The sequence below is a fragment of the Hypanus sabinus genome, chromosome 8 (assembly GCF_030144855.1).
Source record: "Hypanus sabinus isolate sHypSab1 chromosome 8, sHypSab1.hap1, whole genome shotgun sequence".
NCBI classification, from domain to species: domain Eukaryota; kingdom Metazoa; phylum Chordata; class Chondrichthyes; order Myliobatiformes; family Dasyatidae; genus Hypanus; species Hypanus sabinus.
In genome coordinates this window covers 120,659,939-120,682,868 of record NC_082713.1, presented here as the reverse complement: position 1 = coordinate 120,682,868, position 22,930 = coordinate 120,659,939, and the positions used below count along the sequence as shown (strand labels likewise).

At 44.9% G+C, this 22,930-nt stretch overlaps 1 protein-coding gene across 4 annotated transcripts in view; it reads right to left on the bottom strand.

Annotated features, from left to right (window-relative positions):
* Positions 1-22,930, bottom strand: part of prickle1b (prickle homolog 1b) — a 177,740-nt gene that overhangs the window by 73,394 nt on the left and 81,416 nt on the right. The window contains exon 1 of one of the 4 annotated variants that reach the window (XM_059977688.1): positions 17,347-17,536. The exons of 2 other annotated variants lie outside the window; for them this stretch is intronic. The gene's annotated coding sequence lies outside the window, so the exon portion shown is untranslated. Of the gene's footprint in view, positions 1-7,785; positions 7,803-17,346; positions 17,537-22,930 lie in introns of those variants that run through there. One more of the 4 variants, XM_059977689.1, reaches the window with a different exon arrangement.

Genomic DNA, 22,930 nt, shown 5'->3' with positions numbered 1-22,930 from the left:
GCGATCGACCGAGCGAGGTGTGCGACAGGATGCACCCGCCCCCCTTGTAGGATCTATTGGCCAACAAAAGTTTGCTTCAGTAGATCGCAGTGCAGTAGCTGCCCTGCAACTTACGAAACCCTGAGCCTGAGGTCTGCAAATATTTTAGCACTGGGTTTCCCCACGAACATTCGGTGTGGTAAACAGGTTTAGAGGTGGTGCCCATCTGTCCACGCTTTGGGCCAGCAGCAACGGCACTTCCTGCCAGCCGTCCGAGGCCAACCAGTGATCCCTGGCGTGAGGGTATCACTGCGTTTGGGCGACTGATGATCTCGTGTGTGTTCAAGTTCAACAGTGGGCATGAGGAAAGGTGCAGCTGACTCATATCGTTTCCTCGCGGCCCAGTGGTTGGGGAGAACTGAATTACACTAGTGCGGGAGAGCTATACGCATGTGCACTGGGCAGAAAGAACGGAACGAAAACCCCGCATCCCGGAAACAATCTCTGAAAAGTATTTGTGTATTTATTTCTCTTTTTTTTTCTGGATCTACTGGGGAAGTCTCAAAGATCAGCCATTCGATCGTGATCGATGGGTTGGCGACCATTGCTGTAGATGTTACACTTTATTCTTCGTTCTGTTATTAGAACATAGAACAATACAGGCCCTTTGGCCCTCAATATTGTGCTGACCTTTTAATCTACTCCAAGACAAAACTAACCCTTCCCTCCTACATATCTCTCCATTGTTCTATCATCTATGTGCCTATCTACGAGTTTCTTAAATGTCCCTAATGTATCTGCCTCCTCCACAACTCTCGGCAGTGCGTTCCATGCACTCACCACTCCCTGCATATAAAGTCGACCTTTCTCATTCCCGTCCCCCTCCAATCGCTTGAAAATTATGTCCTCTTTGCCATTGCCACATTGGGGAAAAGGTGTTGGCTGTCCACTCTATCTATACCTCTTATACACATCTATCAGTCTCCTTCGCTCCAGAGAGAAAGGCCCTAGCTCACCCAACCTTTCCTCATAGGACATGTTCTCCAATCCAGGCAGCATCGCTTCTGCACCTTTTCTAAAGCTTATACATCCTTCCTATGAGGTGATCAATACTGAACACAATACCTCAGGTGTGGTCTAACCAGAATTTGGTAGAGTTGCAACGTTACCTTACAGCTCTTGAACACAATGCGCTGACTTATAAAGGCCATTATGCCATAGGCTTTCTTAACCACCTTGTCAGCTTGCACGACAATTTTGAGAGATCTACGTACTTGAACTCCAAGATTCCTCTGTTCCTCCACATTGCTAAGAATCCTGCCATCAAATTTGATCTTTTGAAATCACACGTTACCAGACTGAACTCCATCTGCCACTTGGCAGCCCAGCTCTGCATGCTGTTAATGTTCCATTGTCACCTAGAACAACCTCCCACACTACTCACAACACCACCAACCTTTGTGATATGTCTATTGCTTTACCTTGTTCTACCTCAATGCTCTGTGCAATGAGTTGATCTGAATGAACAGTGTGCAAGACAAACTTTTCACTGTATCATGGTACACGTGGCAATAATAAACCAATAATAATACATAGCACATCGGAGTCCTCCAGGCCTGAACAACCACATGTCAGTGTGTGAGACCTTCACCCTAAGATTTTTTTCCCTTGCAGACATTCACAGTAGAACAAAGAAACACAATAGGATCGATGAAAAACTACAAAGAAAGACTGACAAGCAATTAATATGCGGAAGTAGACAAACTGGGCAAAGCAACACATATAGAACTCTGGAGGAACTCAGCAGGTCAGGCAGCATCCATGGAAAAGAGTACACAGATGACATTTTAGACTGAGACCCTTCATCACGATTCACAAAGTGGGCAAGTACATAAATAAATAAATGAATACTGAGAACATGAGTTGAAGTGTCATTGAAAGGGAGTCCATAGGCTGTGGAATCAGCTTCATGTCGACATGCTCAATGGTAGGGAGGGCTTTTCCTGTGATGGGCTAGACTATATCCACCACTTTTTGTAGGCTTGAAAAGTCATGTGTATGTTATGAATTTTGTTGTTTCGTGGCAGCATTACAGTGCAATACACTAAAAATATTACTATAAGTTACAATAAAAATATTAAAACTAAGTAGTGCAATAGAAGTGGAAATAATGAGGTAGTTGTGTATTTAATATTTCCATATTATTTGAGAAATACTGTAAATATACTGTTTGAATCTATAATTTTTTGTTTAAATAATTAAAGCTTCAAACATTTATACCAAAGAATGTAAAAGTTCGACAACCTCGAGATTTGTTTGCTTACAAAACAAAGAACCCCAGTTAAAGAAAAAAATAAAAGACCAACACTTGCTGCACAGGAGGAAGGGGGAAAAAACACAACTCATGCGGACAATTGAAGCGAGCAACAGCATTTTGAACTAGAATGAGCCCTCAGATCCGAACCCTGGAGCGAGCCCAAAGCCTCGCTTATCAGTTCATCATATTAGCAGAAACTGCACACAGCAGCGGGGCAGTCTTCAGTGCCATGGAGAGAGGAGTGACCATCACGGAGAGTGAGCAAAATTGGCTCTCGCCTCTGATCCGTGCCGGCGATTAAATTGTCTAAACACAGATCACACCTCGCTCTAGGTTTATATTACGGATTATATGTAAAAGTATGGGAATGGCATACGTCATTACGCCACCACGTCATCAGTGTGCACCTTACTAAAGTAAGTAGACATGCATCTCCCAGGTCTGTGCTTTTCTTTTGATTCATTTTATATTTTGGGAGTTGCAAAACCTAACGGTAGTGTTCATGCACCATTTAGAAATCTGATGGCGGAGGGATGTAACTGTTGCTAATGTGCTGAGTGGTCTATCGAACACCTGTGTTAGCAGGTTACAGCTTACCTCCAATTTATAATGCAGAGTCTCAATTCATCTCGGGGTCAGGCAGCTGCTTCCACTCTGACAAGGGCAGGTACTGGTTGGAAAAGCACAAACTGCAGTGGCACTTCTGGTGAGGAGCGCAACAGAGAGGAAATGGGCGGGGCCCTCTACCACTTCATTAAAGTGCCTAGTAACCAGCAGCAAAACCTCCCTAACTGTGAGAAATGGGCCATTAATTAAATATATATATTATTATAAAATGGACTCTTTTACAATTCCGTGGTCAGGGTGGAGGAAAGCCCAATAGATTTATGAGCTGTCAGTACCATGGCTCTTTACTAGGCTGCATCACAAAACCTGCCACTTTTTAAAACACCTCCTTGCCAGAAGATCAATTGCCTGACTACAATTATTCTCCCATATATTACACTCACACCAGTCAGCGAAGACATTTTACTTCCTGCCGAATAGCAAGTCTTTATGCAGAAGGACAAGACGCATTTCCACATCAATGGGTACTGACTTTGACATTTCGTCTTAGTTCACTGCAAGTTTAGATCACCAACTCAGCAAACTGCTTCCCTGGGTCTGTTGCTTGTGACTAGCAATGAATATATATTAGTTCCCCCTATTTGTCGAGGACCTGAAGCCCTCTCCTACCTCCTTCACCCATTCCCATAAACAAAGACAAAAGCCCTCAACTGCAGTGGCCTTCCTGTTAACCCCTGTGTGACGGGTTAAGCCTGCTCATAAAACCTCTCTGACGAAGTCCAGTTTTGATTCAGTTCTGCTTTACTGAGTTTTGCATTTATACACAGTGAAAGCTTTCACCCTTGGATCGAAGTCACAATGACGCCCTGCCCTGCACTCAACTTCTCTGGAAAATGATGTACTTTGCAGCTAAAGGAGCACTTTATAATGAAGCTTCTGTGCAAGTATGTTGGGGTTCGAACAAATTATGTAGCACCTCTCCGAATCGAAGGATATCTCAAAGCACTCCTGCCCCTTGGGTGCTGTCTAAATGGAGTTGGCAAGTTTGCCATGGGACTGGGTGGGGTTTCCTTTGACACTTCAAGGATGAGCAGGTCAATAGGTTATAAGGTCATTAAAATTGCAACTAGTGTGTAGGTGAGCGGGAGAATTGGAGGAGGAGTCTGGGGAGAATACAGCAGGATTCATGCCAGATGGTGGTTGGTAGATTGGAAGACTTGTTTCTGTGCTCTGTAATGCTCCTCTACAGCTATCCCGAGTGCAACACATTGACAATGGCTCTACTTCGTCAGGAGCCTGAAGAGATTATGTATGCCAGCAATGGCTGATGAAAATTTCTACAGATGTATAGAGGAGAGCTGTCCGACTGGTTGAGTCCTGTCGGCTATGGAGGCTGCAGTGTGCAGGAGGGAAAAGCACTGCAGGGGGTTGTAGACTCAGCCAGCTCCTTCGCGGTCATGAACCTCCCCGCTGTGAAGATGTCTTCAAAGGGTGGGGGCTCAAGGAGGAGGCACGCATCGTTAAAGACCCTCCCCATCCAGGATGTGCGCTCGTCTCATTACTACCATGGGCAAGGAGATACAAGTGGCTGAAGTCCCACACTCAATTCCTCCCCCACTGTCAGATTTCTGAGCGGTCCATGAAACCATGAACACCACCTTACCAATTCCCCTTTCCCTCATTTATTTAAAACTCATTATGATTTTTACATCTTGCCCTGTAGTGTTGCCTCACGACGACAAAACTTCACAACGCTATCAGGGATAATGAACTTGATCCTTTTTTTGACGGTCACTGTTTCAGTCGAAAGAAAGCAGGAGTCATCTTGTGCCTGTACACACCAGTGTGACAACCAGGTTCTGTCCGATTCCTATTAGATTCCTCTTTCTCCAGCCCTTTGCCTTTCCCACCCACCTGGCTTCACCTATCACCTTCCAGCTATCCTCCTTCCATCCTTTTTTTTAATTCTGGAGTCTCTCCCCCACTTCCCTTCCAGTCCTGATGAAGGGTCTTGGCCCTGAAACGTCAACTGTTTATTCATTTCCAAAGATGCTGCCTGACCTGCTGAATTCCTCCAGTATTTTCTGCATAAGGCTACCAGTGTGGCACTGTTTGCTCTTTTAGCAAGGACAGTCAATGGATAAATATTGTCCAAGGTGCTAGGGAGACCTCCTCTGCTTTTCTTCAGAACTTCCTGACACCCTGTTTGGTGTTGGTATTTATGGTTTTAGTGTAGGAAAGGAACTTAAATGTGCAACACATGTTTGAATTTACTATTATTAAATAGTGGCTTTTCAGTCAGAACAGCTGTACAGCCAGCAGAAAATCTGGAATCAACTACGGAGATAAATGAGGGTATAATCATTCAGGTATTGGCCACATAATGGGTACCTGAACACAAAGGGGTCCTTGAATTAATGCAGCACATCTGCAGTACTCCACCCCCTTTGAATTGAAACCCTCCCATTAGCAGCCAACCCTGAGGCAGTGACAGCCCACACAAAAAACCTTGGACTGCTCCAGGACATTGAAGTAAACATACTGTTGTGGCTCCCAGCAAACCACCTCCAAGCCTCATCCGCTGCATGATGACAACGCAAGCCACGGTCTTCACTGACAGCTCCAACACAAAGCTCAAAGTGAATTTATTTCAGTGCGTTTCCACAAAGTATGTCACCATCACCATATACTACCCTGAGATTTATTTTCTTGCAGGCATTTGCAATAGATCAAAGAAATGTAACAGAATCAATGAAAAACCACACAAAGATTGAAAAGCACCCAACGTGCAAAAGACAAACTGCAAGTGCAAAAGAAATCAAATAGATATATAAATAAATACCAAAATCACGAGTTGTAGAGTCCTCGAAAGCGAGTGGGTGAATTGCTCTCCCACACTTCTCTTACGGCAATGGCCCGTCGGAGCCGACTAATCTTCAGGGCAAATGAGAACCAGCACATCTGACATCACCTCCACTCCAGAGCCCACGTTTGCCTAGCTTTGTTCATCAGGCTGCAGAATGCAACAGTGCCAGTGTCTGAGAGCAGTCAGAGGTCACACTCAAGTCACCCTTGACTTGTTCACTGAAGGATGGGCCTTTCACTCAGCATCAGTCAAGTCTCTTCCCACTATTCCGAACTTCGGTCGATGCAAGCCTAGCATGTTCCCCTTTCGTCCTTCAGCCACATCCTTTAGTCACAGACTCTTTTCAGCTTGCACTATGCATTAAGTTAAATCTGCAGCTATAATTTATTGTTTTCTATTGTATACTGCTGAGAAGCTTTGCACATCGAATGACGTGGGATAGAGATATGGATACATAGGGATCTGCTTTACAGCACAGGTGACCAGGGTTCAATTCCCACCGCTGTCCGTAAGGCATTCATACATTTTCCCCAAGACCACATAGGTTTCCTCTCATATCCCAAAGACGTACGGGGTCTGTGCAGAAGATTGCAGGCACGCTACGTTGGTGCCGGAAACACGGAGACACATGTGGGCTGCTTCCAGCGTGTCCTTGGACCTTGTTGGTTATTGACCCAAACAACGCATTTCATTGTATGTACAAGGGACCAATAATGCTAACCTGCATTTAATCTCTTCATAAGCCTGTTGGAGTAAATCATTTCCAAGTTCTTCCCAATGAATTGATACCTTTGCTTTATTCAGGAGACCAAACTCCAGATAGAAAAGAGGGCATGTCGTGGGTGGCGAGGATCCTTAAAGATGGACGTCACCTTCTGGAGGTACCACCTTTTGAAGATGTCCTCGATGGTGGGGCGGCTACTGCCCATGATAGAGATGGGTAGGATTACAATCCTCTGCAGCTTTTTACCTTCCTGTGCAGTGGCCCCTCCATTCCAGACAGTGATGCTCTGCATAGTACATCTGTAGAAATTTATTGTTTGTAAATGCAGCAGATTTAGCAGCCAGTCCTTCAGTGCCTTCATCTGAGGCAATTACACAGGCCACAGACTGGGACCTCAGTAACAGACTGACTCCTGATTTCTCCACCCCACAATATCACCTCTTAAAAGCCAAAAAATAATCCGTTTATATCCTCTGTCTGTTCCTAGTTAGTTGGTCGCTCTTCCACATTATTATGTTACCAAGAGACGTAGGAGCAGAATTAGACCACTCGGCCCATCAGGTCTCTTCCTCCATTTGATCATGGCTGATTTATTTTCCCTCTCAACCTTACTCTCCTGTCTTCTTCCCGCAAAGTTTGTGCTCTTACTGATCGAGAAGTCATCACCCTCTGCTTTAAATATACTTAGTGATGGCCTCCACAACTGCCTGTGGCAATGAGTTCCACAGATTCTCCACCCTCTGGGAAAAGAAATTCCTCCTGATTTCTGTCCTTGTATTCTGAAACTGTGCCTTCTGGTCCCACTGAAGGAAGCATCCTCTCCACCTCCAATCTACTTAGGGCTTTCAATAGTCGATAGGTTTCAATGAGATTCCCCCTCAGTCTTCAAAACTCCAGCGAGACCAGGGTCCGAGCATTCAAGTTAAATTAACCTCCTGTACCATAACTACGGGCAACAGTTGAACAAGACGACTCCTCCATCAGCCACACCAGGTTATTATGTGGATCCTGTGGTTACCACAAGTAACCTTCGGTGCTCTCGTTCTCACCTCAGTGTTCCCGATTTCTCACAGCTCTCTGCTCTTCCTGCTACCTCTCACCCATTCACACTTTGTCATCATCCTAGGCTAAACATTTTGTGTCACCTCAATGTGAAGGCTTTTCCATCTAATTAGCCATTCGTTTCTGTTCAGCAGGCAACCTGAACCATCGTGGATAACTCCACACACAGCAATGCACTAACCTCACAACCTATAGACTCACTTTCAAGGGCTCGTCTACAACTCATGTTCCCAATGTTATTTAATAATTATTACTTTTTTTTGTATTTACACATTGTCAATTGCATGTTGGTTGTCTGTCAGTGTTTGTGAGTAGTTTTTCATTGATTCTACTGCATCTACCGTGAATGCCTGCAAGAAAATGAATCTCAAGGTAGTACAGGTGTCCCCCGTTTTGCGAACGTTCACTTTACAACAACTTGCTGTTACGAAAAACCTACATTAGTTTTCGCTAACAGGTGTTTTCACTGTTACAAAAAAACGCAGCGCACGCTGAGTAGCCAAGTATTCCCGAACAGTCCGGAACTGCATTCTAGCCGGCATTGCTTAAACACGTGCCTGTGAGCATCGATTTATTTTGTGCATTCGTCAGCAAGATGAGTTCTAAGGTATCGGAAAAGCCTAGAAGAGCGCGTAAGGGTGTTACACTTAGCGTAAGACTAGACATAATTAAGCGTTTCAATCGTGGTGAACAAAGTAAGGATATAGTGAGTTTGGCTAAGGGTTTATGGAAGTTGATGAAGATGATGTTGAAGAGGTTTTGGCATCCCATGACCAAGAACTGACAGATGAAGAGCTGATGAAGACCAAAGGATAACAATCGAAACCAAATGCAGTAGCGAATGGCCTGAAAGTGAAGTCGTTCAGGAACTGAATATGAAGCAATTGCGTGAGATTTTTGCTGCAATTGACAATGCTGCAATGATTGCAGAAAAGTATGACTTTAATTTTGAAAGGGTACGTAGGTTTAGGGCAGGTTTGCAGGATGGTTTGAGTGCTTACAAAGAACTATATGATAGAAAAATGCGTGAGGCTAAGCAGTCAAGCATACTGTCATTTTTCAAGCCTTCCACATCAGCCACAGCAGATGACGAGCCTTGACCTTTGACATCGAGGCAGGCAGACATAGAAGAAGGTGACCTGCCTGCCCTGATGGAAACAGACGACGATGAGATGACACCCCAGTCTCTTCTACCTCCCACCACCCCAACCTCCGACAACAGCCTAACACACCATCATCAGTGTGCTCACTCTTCTCAATTCCGGTAAGTGAAACTACACTGTACATACATTATTTCTACTTTATATAGGCTGTGTATTTTTTTGTTATTTGGTACGATTTGGCAGCTTCGTAGCTTAAAGGTTACTGGAAAGAGCGCTTCTGCTGGGAGCGCTTGCGCCGCGTGTTTTTGCCGTGAGTGCTGCCGAGAGCACTTGTGTGAGATTTTTGCTGCGGTGGACAGTGCTGCTATAACTGCAGGGAAGTATTCCTACATTATATATGCTGTGTATTTATCAGATCATTCCTGCTTTTACTATATGTTACTGTTATTTTAGGTTTTCTGTTATTTGGCATGATTTGGTAGGTTATTTTTTGGGTCTGCGAATACTCACAAATTTTTCCCATATAAATAAATGGTAATTGCTTCTTCACTTTATAACATTCCGGCTTACTAACCATTTCATAGGAACGCTCTACCTTCGAATAGCGGGGGAAATCTGTATACAATGATGTATATGTATTTTGATCATAAATTTACTTTGAACATTGACACAAAAGCTTAAAAAAACTGTTGAGCTACATTCATGTTGTTGGTCAAGCAATAAATATCAGCCATCATCCTCTGGTCAAGATGGCGCTGAGCTGCGGTCTTCGTTGAGGTCATGACTCACACTTAGTCGTCTCGTTTAGGTTCATTGCGATGGTTTTGGGGATAGAGATGAGAGTTGGAGGTCAGATTGGGGCTGAGGGACAGGGTAAGGGGTCATGGTTAGCACAATGCTTTACAGTCCCAGTAATCCTGGTTCAATTCCCGCCACTGCCCGTAAGGTATTTTTATGTTCTCCCCGTGACCGCATGGGCTTCCTCTTGGTGCTCCGGTTTCCTCCCACATTCCAAAAGGTTGTTAGATGAATTAGTCATTGCAAATTGTCCTGTGATTAGGCTAGGATTAAATCAGGGTATTGCTGGGCAGTGCAGCTCGAAGGGCTGGAAGTGGGGGAACCAGAGGCAAGGCCGGATTCTAGGCCTTCACTCTGCATTCGAAGGTCAGCGACACGGACGTGGTACATCCGTGATCAGGTGTTATGCCGGCAGACCAGCAAGATGGTTGCCCAGGTCAGCGAGCTGTTGGCGGGTTCTGCGCTCAGAGTTCTATGTGGGCAGGAGGCACGAGGGCCAGTGACTCCCCAGGTTGGTGAGACTGAAATTTGAGCCCTAGTGTTTGGGGTTCCCATTCATATTATCACAGAGTCCTGGGATCGATACTGATGATAGAAGCCTGAAGGTTCAGAAGCCTGGGTCTGCAATTCCACTGGGGAAGTCAAAGACCACGGTCTGCGAATCCACGAGTCCACTGGAAGCTGACGGCAGCCTGTCTTGGAGGAGAAGGACTGTGTGTGTGTGTGTGTGTGTGTGTGTGTGTGTGTGTGTGTGTGTGTGTGTGTGTGTGTGTGTGTGTGTGTGTGTGTGTGTGTGTGTGTGTGTGTGTGTGTGTGTGTGTGTGTGTGTGTGTGTGTGTGAATGGGTGGGAGGGAGGGAGGTTCTGGGATTGGTTTGCCCTTGCTGTTCCGTTACTTGGTATGTCCTGTCTTGTTTTGTTGTGTTACGTTCTGTGTTGTTCTGCTAAGCACTGTGGGCATACAACGTTGGCACCAGAATGTGTGGCTTGTCACTTGCACACATCACAGCATTAGGTTGCAGCAGTTGTTAATGCATAGGACGCATTTCGCTGTACAAGTGATAAACAAATGGATCTGAATCTGGGCATCTCACCATTAGAATACTGTGCGTTCACATGCGAGAGTAGATGTGGTCTTGGTTCAAAACGTAACGCTGACGGATAGCTCCTCGGTCGATCCTTCACGGGTGGCAGCTGAAGACTTTGGAGTGAGCTCACTGAGAGGAAACCGGGCTCAGAGCTCGAGGCGCCGAGGGCTGCATCCCCACACACCAGCACTTGTTGTGCTTGGATCGCAGATGAATGGAATCTGGATTTGCTTCCAGGCAAAGTCCCAAGACACAAATCAAGCAAACACCACTGCAAGTGAGCCTCCTCTTTCTTTACTTTGGAATGGGCTTTGTTACTGTTTAGTGTCAGTAGACTTGCTTTTCTCTTAAAATTTTTTTTTATTTTCATATTTTTCCCTCCTGTTGATATTGTCTATTTCCTGTTATAGATCAATATGGCTGAAGCAACCTTCGATCATCCACATCAATGGCTTTTCTCTACATGAGAGTCCAACTAGAGTTGGAAGTTTATTAGGCAACAACAGACATCACCCCTGGCCACAAGCATATTTTTGCAACAGTGGAGACTGGATAGCAAACAGGAATGAAATGCTCATATCGTACAGATATGGAGAGGACATTTTTATTGATAGGGAGAGCCCAGGGTCCAAGGGCATCAACTCAGAATAAAGCGATGTTCGTTTGGAACTAAGATGAGGAGGAATTTCTTTAGCCTGAGGGCGGTGAATCTGTTGAATTTGTTACTATGAAAGGCTGTGAAGGCCTAGATATTGAGCCAGAAGTCCTGATTGGTAAAGGGATTAAGTGTTACAGGAAGATGCTAGAGAGTGGTGTCAAGGGAGAACAAAACAAAATCAGCCATGATTGAATGGTGGAGCAGACACAATGGGCTGAATGGTCCGAATTAGCTGCTATATCTTATGGTTTTGGTGATTTTTGGAAATGTGAATTTTTAAACTCAGGGAGCTAACTCAGATACAGGAATCTCCAGCAGACTGTGACATTGATTGATGACTACATGAAGTTCAGGCCATTGTGAATGACTGTCTTCTTATTCAAAGTTCAAAAGTAATTTTTTATCAATGTTACATACTGCATATGTCACTGTTCTTCATCCAGCTGGAGACAAAAAAGAAACAATATTTTGTGTCTGATTTTAGCTTTGGCAATATTCAGCTCCTAACCTTACCTGCAATTCTACAGCTTCTCGCCCCACATTCACTACCCCAGTTCCCAGGATGACATTCCTGACCTTGTCCTGGCGGAAAGTCGCTGTTGTTTTGGCTTCGCTGTGCCCAGTACACTAACAGCCTGATACTCTCAGCTTTCGTGATAGGGAGAAGGAAACTAGCACGTCTCCTCCACTGGCAGGATGAGGGCAAACGGCTCCCATCAAAACTAGTCCCAGTTGCCTGCACTTGGCCCACGTTTCCAGTCCATGCAGCTGTCCAAAATGCCTTTGGACCTGCCTCTGGTACTCCGTGTGGCAATTTGTTTCACATATGGACTAACCTCTGTATGAAAAGGTGACCCCCTCCGCCCCCGTCCCCTTTAAATCCGCCTTAAAATCTCTTGCGCCCAATAACCTCCCGTTGATCCAGAAATGCCCCGTGTTCTCTCAGAGCGGTTTTCCCGATGTCAGGGAAGCACTGAGAGGTTGCGGCTGACCGAACCCCACCGAGGTGGTAAAATTCAACATTGCCAACTGCTCGCCTTTATTCGGAATTAACTGTGAACTTCCATCAAACGCGGCGCGAGAAGGTGACAGAAGTCGTGAATGGTGTCATTTCTAATTAATGTGAAGTGATACCTCGTTAATTAACATACAAGAGCTCTCTCGCTATTCACAAAGAACTTGGAGCCGCACGCACCACTGAAAATGCCGGCGTTATCTGCGCGGATCAGAGGGAGCGGACGCGAGCAGCAGCCCAGAGACACGAAGCTCAGCAAGAGATAAAAATTCAAATATTTGTTAAGTGTTTGTAGACCTCACCAGCAACTCCCACCATCACCTGATTACAGTCTATCTCACTGGAACATCAAACAATCTGATTGTAGACAAGATTTATGGTACAATTGAGCTATTGGGAAGGGAGCTGAGATACATTTCAAACCCGGTGAGCTTTTGTGATCCACCCTATAAACTCTCCTCTCATCGCCACTCCCCTGTGCTGGAACAGGTTCTAACATCACCCCCCTTCTCCAACACGCTCACACTTGCTCCCTGTGTCATTTAAAGAAATGATTCCACCGTGAAATGATTACTTTGATGCCTGACGGGGGATGCACCTAAGCAAGTATGCACAGGGCGCAGAGAGCAAGTTTTAAAACGGGAGAGTCCCCCCGGGACTGCGCCAGCGTCCTTGCTAGGTCCTAGGTCATGCCAGTTTACTTTTGCACAGGCTCCAAATTCCGTTGAAAGCCGATAATCGGTTACTGCAAGCTCAAAATCATCACAAACAGAAACTGAAACACGTGGAGTATGGAGCTGTCTATTTCATAATCCGCTGTAACTAATCAGGAAGACTGACCTAACATCACACACTCAAAGTTTTGGGACCTGCTTCTCAAACACGCAGATGCTTTGGGAAACAGCAAAAATCGAATTTCTGGATGATTAATGATCCCATAAATGCCACCTCACTATTTTTGCACTGATTTTAAATTTTATAGTATATTTTTTTTGTAATTTGTAGACTTGTAGTGCATTTTATGTGTTGCACAGTACTGTAACCACAAACTGACAACTTTCACAATCTACGTCAGTGATGACAAAGTTGATCCTGATTCAGGGAGATGGCTGCTGGGTCCCTGGTCTTCCTGAGGTTCCCTGATGAGGCGGCTTGGGGAGCCTCAGTTAGAATCCACAACAACCTTAATGAAGACAGATGAGGGAAGTACTCACTTGTGTGGCTCACCGTTAATGCAGGTCGTAAGCATCTAACTATGGACATCTGCCTGCGACTCCCACTGAGCACCCCTGGGAGGGCCAACGGGAACCAAATAAAACCATGGAAAGGAAGGGACCTTGGACCACAAATTAGCGCAGGCTTAATCAAAATATTGATGTAATTTCCACCGCTGAATAACTTGTAGCTCAGCCTGGCTTATCCTTGTAAAGTGGCCAAAACTCAATTGAGTTTGTGCTTCAGTTTATAAACCCCAGAGATTAAACGTAGGAAGAATGGAAACCAAATATCCTGACTGTACTTGCCACCTCTTGCAATAAATAATCACAAATGCACGTCTTGCTAATTGACTTTTGTGTATTCACTTTCACATTCAGCGTCAGAGCTTATTTTCCAGGTCACAAAACAGATAATTTTCACCCTGTTGCTGTATCAGCTCACTAGAGGAAGTTGCACTGATCTGGATGCATACAAGGATAATAAAGAACCCACCACAGAATTAATGTCACCTTGAGCAATACACAAAGCGGGTCAGGCAGAATCTGTGTAGTTCAGATGAAAATGGTGGTGGGGGGGGGGGGTGCGGTGGATTTCATTGAAACCTATCAAATAACGAAAGGTCTAGATAGAGTGGATGTGGAGATGTTTCCAGTAGTGGGGGAGTCTACGAGCAGAGGGCACAGCCTCAGAATACAAGGACAACTCTTTAGAACAGAAATGAGGAGGATTAGTTTTTAGCCAGAGGGTGGTGAATCTGTAGAATTCATTGCCACAGATCGCTGTGGAGGACAAGCCTCTGGGCACATTTAAAGCAGAGGTTGACAGGTTCCTGATTAGGAAAGATGTCAAAGGATACAGGGAGCAAGCAGGAGAATGGGATTGAGAGAGATAATAAATCATCCATGACGGCATGGCAGATCAGACTTGATGGGCTGAATGGCCATCTCTGCTCCCATGTTTTACAGCCTTATGTTCTACATTCTGTTATTGATTTCCCCTGTACTACCTCAATGCACTGAGGTGATGAAGAGCTCCATTTGTACAGTTTTATAGTGAGCAACACAGACGAGGAGGAACGCAGCAGGTCCCAGTGAAGGGTTCAGCCTGAAGTGTCAATCATATGTTTATTGACCTCCACGCGTGCTACCCGACCTGAGAGTGTGTGTGTTGGTGTTGCTCAAGATTTCTAGCAGACTTATGAGGTCTAGAAGACCTCATTGGTTGGGAAGATGTTGGAGTCGATTGTTAAGAATGAGGTTATGGAATATTTGGTGACACAGGACAAGACAGGATGAAGTCAGCATGGTTTCCTCATGGGAAAATCTTGCTTGATCAACCTGTTGGAATGTTTTGAGGAGATTACAAGTAGGATAGATAAAGGAATGCAGTGGATGTTGTATATTTGGACTTACATAAGGTTTTGACAAGGTGCTACACATGAGGCTCCTTACCAAGTTAGGATCCATGGTTTTACAGGAAAGTTACTGGCATGACTAGAGCACTGGCTGATTGGTAGAAGGTAGCAAGTGAATAAAAGGATCCTTGTCTGGTTGGCTGCCAGTGACTAGTGGTGTTCCACAGGGGTCAGTATTGGGACCGCTTCTTTTTACGCTGTACATCAATGATTTAGATAATGGAATAGACGGCTTTGTTGCCATGGTTGCAGATGACATGAAGATTGGTGGAGGGACAGGCACTGTTGAAGAAACAATGTTCCAGTGTTGCAGAAGGACTTCGACAGATTAGGAGAATGGGCAAGAAAGTGGCAAATGAAATACAATGTTGGAAAATGCAAGGTCAAGCACTTTGGTAGTAGAAATAAATGTGTGGAGAACTTTCAAACGGGTAGAAAATCCAAAAATCTGAGATGCAAAGGGGCTTGGGAGTCCTTGTGAAGAAGGTTAACTTGCAGGTTGAGTCAGTGGTGAGGAAGGTAAATGCCATGTTAGCATTAATTTCACCAAGCTCAGAACACAAAAACACGGATGTGATGCTGAGTCTTTTTAAAGCACTGGTGAGATCTCACCTTGAGTATTGTGAACAGTTTCAGACTCCTCATCTTATAAAAGATATTCTGGCATTGGAGAGGGTTCAGAGTAGGTTCACAAGGATGATTCTGGGAATGAAAAGGTTATCATACAAGGAACATTTGATGGCTCTGGGTCTGTACTCGCTGGAATTCGCAAGGATGGGTTGGGCGGGGGGGATCTCATTGAAACCTTTCGAATGTTGAAAGGCCTAGACAGAGTAGATGTGGAAAGGATGTTTCCCATGGTGGGAGAGTCTAGGAAAAGAGGGCACAGCCTCAGGATAGAGGGGCACCATTTCAAAACAGAGATGCGGAGAGATTTCTTTAGCCAAAAGGTGGTGAAATTGTGGGATTTGTTACCACAGGCAGCTGTGGAGACCAGGTTGTTGGATGTATTTAAGGCAGAGTTTGATATGTTCTTGATTGGACACTGTAACAAAGGTTATGGGGAGAATTCTGGGGAGTGGGGCTGAGGAGGGGAAAAGAGGATCGGTCATGATTGAATGGTGGAGCAGACCGAATGGCTGAATCCTGTTCCTATGTCTTATGGTATTATTTATATATTTCTTCACATTTTATTCCATACCCATACTTAAACCTTTAACTTGATTTTTATACAATTTTTTATAACCATGGAATATTGATTTTTGCTGCATGTCATACCCTGACCAACGCCCCACAACAAATTCCAAATACCCTTAAAATTTTGTACACGGTGAATAAAGTTGATCCTTGAACCATCAACTGCCTTCAACATCGGGCCTACTTACTTCCCATCACTCAATGGAGCCAATGTCACCAAAATAATGAAGCGACCTGCAGCAGGAGACAGAGTTACCTTCTCCGGAGCAACCCACCACGAAGTGTGGCCAGCTCTGCCGAGACAGCATGTGGCAACACCCATGCATCTACTGGGTCTCAGCTTTGTCTCCCTGAACATCGAAGGGACTGTGCTACTCTGCAACTCTACTCCCTGTGCAGTCGGGATTCCAAATGCATCATTTCTATGTGCCTTATTACATTGACCACCGGACGACCTGGAAGACGACGCTGGCCGCGGTGGAAGAGAAACAAATGCACGCACCAACACGCACAAAATGCTGGAGGAACTCAGGCAGCCTCTATGGAAATTAATGAACAGTCGACATTTCGGGCTGAGACCCTCCTTCAGGTTTGGAAAGGAAGTGGGGAGGGGGCAGATGATGGCAGAATAAAAAAGGTGGGGGAGGGGAAGGAGGATAGCTATAAGGTGACAGGTGAAACCAGGTGGGTAGGAAAGGTGAAGGGCTGGACATGAAGCAATTTGATAGGAGAGGAGAGTGGACCATAGGAGGAAGGGGAGGTGGAGGGCCACTGCAGGAGATGATAGGCAGGTGAGAAGAGGCAAGAGGCTGGGGGGTGGGGGGGAATAGAAAAAGAGGGGAGGGTGAGGGAAAATTCTTCTTACCAGAAGGAGAAATCAATATTCATACTATCAGGTTGGAGGCCACCCAAACAGAATATAAGGTGTTTCTCCTCCACTCTGAGGATGGCCTCATTGTGACACAAGAGGAGGCCATGGACCAACATGTCGGAGCAGGAATGGGAATCAGAATTAAAATACTTGGCCACTAGGACGTACATATCATGGGTTTTGTCCCAAGTTACCTGGTGGATTAACTCAGGTAATCTAAGGAGAAACTGGCCACCTTTCATTTATAAGAAGCACTGGTGCAGGAAAGCAGCCTCCATCATCAAGGACTCACATCATCCAGGCCATGTTGTCTTCTCTCTGCTGCCATCGGGGAAGTGGCACAGGAGCCTCTAATCCCACATCACCAGGTTCAGGAACATTTATTACTCCTCATCCGTCAGGATCTTCAAGGAGAGGGGATAATTCCACTCACTCCAACACTGAACTGATTTCACAACCTATGAACTCACCTTTAAGGTCTCTGCAACTCGTGTTCTGGATAGTTATCGGTCATTATTTTTCTTTTCTCTTTGTATTTGCAGTTTGTTGCCTTTTGCACATTGGTTGTTCCATCTCTGTCATGGGTGTTTTTTCATCGATTCTATTGTGTTTCTTTCTATTGACTATGAATGCCTCCAAGAAAATGCATCAGGTTGGTACCTGGTGAAAAATGCATGTTGATAATGAATTTACTTTGAAGTTCTGCCAACCTTAAGCACACGCCCCGAATTACAAAAGCTTACACTGGGCTCGTGTTTGTGTTGTTCTGCCAAGCATCGTGGGCATGCTATGTTGGCACTGGATTACGTGGCAATACTTCCAGGCTGCTCCCAACACATCTGTTGGTTGCTGACGCAGATGACAGATTTCACTGTGCGTTTTGATGTAATGTAATAAATAAAATTAATCTGTATCAGTATTTTATAATTCTGTCTGACTGCGGGTGGGAATGCACCCAAGGGCATTCTGGAGTCAATGTCTCAGCTCCTCATTCCATTCTATTTACATTCAGGGAATGCTTCTGTCAATTCATCGGAGCAACAAGTGAGTGGAGCAGGATAAATATAACGTATAAAAGCCTTGCATAGAACAAGGCTGAATCTCCTGCCCCCTGCACAGCACCAGCAAGCTCCTGATCGCTTGCTAGCTCTCAGATTAAAGGCTGACACATGCTTTCAGGTAAAATGGGGCATTTGTCACAACTGAGGGGCATATTCTTTTCTTGATTGAGGTCAATTCCCACTGCTGTCTGTGAGGAGTTGGTACACTCACTCGGTGACCGAGTGGGTTTCCTCCGGGTGCTCATGTTCCCTCCCACGTTCCAAAGATGTGTGGGTTCAAAGGTTAATTGGTCACATGGATGTAAAAGGGCTGCGTGGGTTCATTGAGATGGAAGGACCTGTTACCATGCTGTATCTCTAAATAAACAAAAAATGATAAATAACAGAATACACTGCGTCCTCAAATATAATGCGGCTGCAATTTCACCTTAGCATTTCAAAATAAGGGAATTAATTTGTGGTCTGTTTCAATTACATTACAACAATTTGCAACTGAGTGAGTGTGGCTTTATCTGACAGAATGACGGTAACCTTCTCAGAGTTACCGTTTATGAATAATATAATGTTCAGGGGTGAGAGGGGAGGAATTCAGTAAGAAAAGCATAACGAAGCCTCGGAGGGTGAGGAGTAGTCGCCTTCTTTTAAACTCATGGATGTGGTGTGGGTGTTTGCTGAAAGTGGCTGGAACTTATTGTCCCTTGCTAGCTGGTCTTGGGACTGATGGCGATATGCTCTGATCAACCGCTATAGACGCTCAGGGCTAAATACCACCTCAGTTCAAGGGTTTAGACCCAGATGTGAAGTAAAAGCCTTCTATTTCCAAAGTGAAAAGAGCTAGCATTGTGTAAATTCAAGTCAAGTCATCACTTTTTGTTGTCATTTCGACCATAAACTACTGGTACAGTACACAGTAAAAACGAAACAACGTTCCTCCAGGACCCTGGTGCTACCTGAAACAACACAAAACTACACTGACTACGTGAAACAACAGAAAAACTACACTACAGACCTACACAGGACTACATAAAGTGCACAAAACAGTGCAGGGCTGTACAATGATTAATTAGTAAATAAATAAATAAATAAATAATAAACAAGACAATAGGCACAGTAGAGGACAAATTTCAATATAATAATAAATGATGGAGAAGTCAGTCCAGACTCTGGGTATTGAGGAGTCTGATGGCTTGGGGGAAGAAACTGTTGCACAGTCTGGTTGTGAGATCCCGAATGCTTCAGTCCCTTTTCCCAGATGGCAGGAGGGAGAGGAGTTTGTAGGAGGGGTGCGTGTTAAATTGGTTTATTATTGTCACAGGTACTGAGGTACAGCAAAAAAAAACTTTAGACACAAGGGATTCTGTAGATGCTAGATATCTAGAGCAACACACACACACACACACACACACACACACACACACACACACACACAATACTGCAGGAACTCAGCAGATCAGGCAGCATCTGTGAAGGAAAAGACACAGTTGATGTTTCTGGCTGAACCCTCCATCAGGAGCTGTGAGTTCCTCCAGCATTTAGTGTGGGTTGCTCACTGGAAAACTGTGCTTTGCGTGGCATCCAAATGGACAACTTCATCACATCAGTACAAAGCAAATCAATAACAGAATGTAGAATATAAGACCATAAAACATAGGAGCAGAACCAGGATTCAGTCCATTGAGCCTGCTCCACCGTTCCATCATGGCTGATTTATTATCTCTCAATGCCATTCTCCTGCCATCTTCCCCTAATCTTTGATAGATAGATAGATTTATGGATAGATTATGAGGACACTCAGTCCTCGTTTATTGTCATTTAGAAATGCATACACGCATTAAGAAATGATACAATGTTTCTCCGGAGTGATATCATAAAATAAAAAAAAGGACAAACCAAGACCCATACTGACAAACCACATAATTATAGCATATAGTTACAGCAGTGAAAAACAATACTGTAATTTGATAACGCAGACCATGGACGCGGTTTAAAAGTCTCAAGTCCTGATCGACTCCAATTGTCCCGATATCAGGCAGCAAACGGGAGAACTCTCCCTGCCATAAACTTCCAGGCACTGACAATTAAGCCTCGGAAGCACCCGACGACAGCAGACTCTGAGTCCGTCCGAAAACTTCGAGCCTCCGACCAGCCCCTCCGATACAGCCTCCCGAGCGCCTTCGAACTCGTCCCAGCCGCCGAAACAGGCAAAGCCGAGGTCTCGGAGGCCTTCTCCTCCGGAGATTCCGGACCACACAGTAGCAGCAGCAGCGAAACGGGTATTTCAGAAGTTTCTCCAGATGTTCCTCCATGCTCTCACGTCTGTCTCCATCAAATCAGGATTGTGCACGGATCCCTACTTAACACATAACGAATATCCATTCTCCAGAGAGGCCTCTCCTCATTCCTAATTAGACAAGAAACCATCAACCTCCAACTTAAAATATACCCAATAACTGCCTGCACAGCTGTTTGTGGCAATGAATTTAAGATTCACCACCCTCTGGCTAAAGAAAATTTTCCTCATCTTTTTCTAAATGGATGTCACTCTATTCTGAAGTTGTGCCCTCTGGCCCTAGACCCCTCCACTTTAGGAGACATCCTCTCTACATCCGCTCTGTTGAGGCTGTTCAACATTCGATAGCTTTCAATGAGAACCCCATCCCCATTCTTTGAATCTCCAGTGAGTACAGGCCTAGGCCCAAATACAAATCATGTCAACACTTCCATTACTGGGATAATTCTTGTGAACTTTCGCTGGACCCTCTCCAATGCCAGCTCATCTTGTCTTAGATAAGGGACCAAAACACCAGTGCAATCCGACCAGTGCCTTATAAAGCCTCAACATTACAACCTTGTTTTTATATTCTAGCCCTCTCAAAATGAATGGCAACATTGCTTTCTTTATCACTTACCACTCCTTACCACTGGCTCACCCTTTAGAGGATCCTGCACCAGGAGTCCCGTCACTTTGCACCTCTGAGTTCTGAATTTTCTCCCTTTTTGGATGCCCATTTCTCTTCCCTCTCCTGCCTCCTGCAACTTAGGGTCCACTACCTCCCTGTAGCTCCTGTCTATCAGTTCCTCATTTCTCCAAATGAGCCGAAGGTCATCCAGCTGCAGCTCCAGTTCCTTAACATGTTCTCTAGGGAGCTGTTGCTCAGTGCAGAAGTACTTATCAGGTAGGCTGGAAGTCTCCCAAAGTTCTCACATCTCACAAGGAACATACCACTAACTCTGGGCCTATTCTCAGTGTATTAACTATGTACTAACAGGGGGAAAAAAAAACTAGAAACTTACTTAGAATCTCTGTCAATGCTTGCCTAAGCCTGTCAAGCCAAAGCCTGACTACTCTACGGCTGTCACTCCCCTGCTGGCCAAACTGCTTACCGCTTACTTCTTTTTATGGCCCTTTCTCCCCGATGGAAGGAAGGAGGAGAAAGCATGTTGGGGGTCGGTGCGGTCTTTGGTTTTGCTGGCTGCTTTACTGAGGCAGAGTCGATGAGGGGAGGCTGGTTCCTGTGCTGTGCTGAGCTGTGTCCTCACCTCTCTGTAGTTTCTTGCGGTAATTGGCAGAGCAGCTGCCGCTTCAAGCACAATGCGTCAGTACGGGATGCTTTTTATGGTGCATTGGTAAGAATTGGTGAGCGTTAATGGGGATGTGCTGAATTTCTTCAGACTCCAGGTGAAGTGGAGGCACTGGTGAGCTTTGGTGTGCACATGATTAGACCATGACAGGTCAGGTTTACTGCCAGGAACTTGAAGCTCTCATCCTCTTGACATGTGCACGTCCCCCTTAGTGAAGTCAATGACAGTTCTTTTGTTTTTTTGACATCGAGAGGAATGTTATCACGGCAATATCAGAATACTGGGAATAGTGATTCATAATTCCTTGAAAGTTGAATCACAGGTAAGTAGCAGTGCAAAGAGAGCTTTTGGCACATTGGCCAAATCAGAGTACTGAATACAGGAGTTGGGATGTTACGTTGAAATTGTACAAGACATTGGTGAGGCCAAATTTGAAGTATTGTGTGCAGTTCTGGTCACCTTCCTACAGAAAAGCCAACAATAAAATTGAAAGAGGGCAGAGAAAATTTACAAGGATGTGGAAGGGACCTGAGAGCCTGAGTTACAGGAGGGGTTGACTATGTTAGGACATTTTTTCCCAGTGAGTAGGAGAATGAGGGGAGATTTGATAGAGGTGCACAAAATTTTGAGGGCTACACTTTAGATAGTAGGAAAAGCCTTTTTGCATTTACCCTGAGGTTGGGTGAGACTAGAGCTGGAGGTCATAGGTTAAGGATGAAAGGTGAAGTATTTGACTGGATATCTGAGGGGAAAACTCTTCACTCAGAGGGTGGTGAGAGTGTAGTATGAGCTACCAGCAGATGTGGCGGATGCGGGATGAATTGTAAGGTTTAAGACAAGTTTGGACAAGTACATGGATAGGATCGGTATGGAGGGATATGGCCCAGGTGCAGGTAGATGGGACTAGGCCGAATACACTGGATGGGCCGATGGGACTGCCTCTGTGCTGTAGTGCTCTAAGACTACAAACTTGCTGGGTTGGTGCACTGACATGGGAACCGTGCATCTTACAGACGACACACTCTTCAGTCAACGTGGAGGTGGTGGAGGAGGGAAGGAATGTTTGAGGTCATGCTTAACCAACATCTCTTCTGCTACAGAGAGACCTGGTTGTTCACCTGAAACCTGGCAGCTTTCAAACTGAGTGCTGTGCTTGTTTACAACACAATCACTGTGCTTTGATGTAATGTTAGAAGTGTTGCTCTGAAGAGCCAGTATGTTTTCAGTCAATATTCTCAGAAAGATTTGCCAATATTGTTAACAAACAACTCAAAGACAGGAAAGGCGGTTGTATATAAAACATGAATTTAAAATCCTCCTACAGGTAGCAGCATCTGACTAACTAGTAACTTACCTTCCTTGTGCCCCCTTCCCCCCCCTTCAGCAAATCCATGGAATTGTGGATGACTCG